Below are 1,503 nucleotides of genomic sequence, written 5' to 3'. Positions count from 1 at the left end.
GGCGGCTGCTGCCCTCTCCTCAGACAGGGGCTCTTAGCCAGGAGCACAAGCCCTTGAATCAAGCACAGCCATTTCCCAGCCCTCACTCTGCCATGCAGGGATCCTCTCTCCTATCCCGCACTTACCGCTGCCACTGCTATCCCACAGGCTTTTTCACCAGCCCTGCCTCTGCCTGCAGTCAGGACCTGACACAAGGCTCATTTACCTCAAACTGTGGGAGGAGGGAAACTGCAAAGCAGAGCAGGGTGGTGGTGATCTTGATGGCCGTGCCTCTGTCCCTCTTATCTTCCAACTGGAGCCACAAGGTCAAGTGCTGTGGGAGGAAGAAGTGCAGGGCAGTGGACACGTGCTCCTGTTGTACCAATGATCCCCACCCCCGCCCCCTCCCGCGTGCTGCCCCTTTAAGCCCAGGGTAAAACATCAGCCTCAGGGGGCCAAACGCTGTAAGAAGGGATTGTTGCACCCAGCACGGCCCTGCCCCCAAACGCCCTTTCCCAGCCCCGACCCCTCCCTCTGCATCTCAGGGCTGGTTCTTGTCTCTTAAAGCTGGGAGCAGATTCTGTCTCGGGGCTGCTCCTCTCGTCCCTGAACATAGACAGCATGACAGGAAGGAGACAAAATCCTGTATCCCTGCCAAGTTTCAAACCCAAGATCTAAAGTGGCATCTACCACTCGCTGGATAATGCCTGAGGGATAGGCATGCTGAACTTGCACCAGACTGCTATCCCAAGGAAGGAGCCAGGGATTCTTCTCTGAGGACCAGCTCCTGCAGTGCACAGGCCATTGAGACTGCCCCTGCCCCAAACCCAGGCTCTCCCCATGGGGCTCACCTGCCCGATGAAGTGCAGCCTGGCCCAGCTGGGTGCAGTTGCCAGCAGGCACCTCAGCATGGCCTCCAGGTACTCCACGCTGATCTGCTTCATGCCCTGGAAGAGGACAGAGAGCCAAGAGGGTCAGTGCTGGAAAGCCCTGTGCCATGTCTGCCAGGGGATGGCTGGTGGGACTGTGCGGTGAGAGAAAGAGGTACCTGGATGTGCTGGCTGTTGTGCCCTGTGGCCATCAGGAAGGTCTTGTGGAGGGCGGTGTAGAGGAGGCGCGATTCCAGGGCTGGCTCCAGGGCTGGCTTCAGTTTGCTGTCAGGAAAGAGGAGCCTGTCTGGATGGAGCTCTGTGGGGCTGGCATTGGCTCTGATGTGGGCAGGTCTCGACAGGGAAATAGGCACCCAGAGGCGACAATATGAATTGAAACCTCAAGGGAGGCTGAAGTGTGCCAGCACCCAAGGGTCAGGGTTGGCCCACTGACCCCTCTGCTGCCCTGCCCACCGATCCTTGACTCTCCTACAGTATCCACACTGTCGGCCCTTTGCTGAAGGCCCTTGTGTCATCACTACAGGGAAACTCAGTACCCAACCTGGGGAAAGGACACATTCCCACCCCATCAGCAAAGCAGAGGAACTAGTTTAGGTGGGGTTGGGCCACGGAGGATACTGAGCAGTGCTGCAGT

General features: G+C 58.3%; 1 protein-coding gene across 1 annotated transcript in view; it reads right to left on the bottom strand.

Moving 5' to 3' along the window:
• The window catches only part of LOC102375518 (maestro heat-like repeat family member 5), a 10,826-nt gene that overhangs the window by 5,445 nt on the left and 3,878 nt on the right, over nt 1-1,503 (bottom strand). The window lies entirely within an intron of this gene.

This window comes from Alligator sinensis, unplaced genomic scaffold, assembly GCF_000455745.1.
Source record: "Alligator sinensis unplaced genomic scaffold, ASM45574v1 scaffold1518_1, whole genome shotgun sequence".
Lineage (NCBI taxonomy): Eukaryota > Metazoa > Chordata > Crocodylia > Alligatoridae > Alligator > Alligator sinensis.
This window is presented reverse-complemented; position numbering and strand designations above follow the sequence as displayed.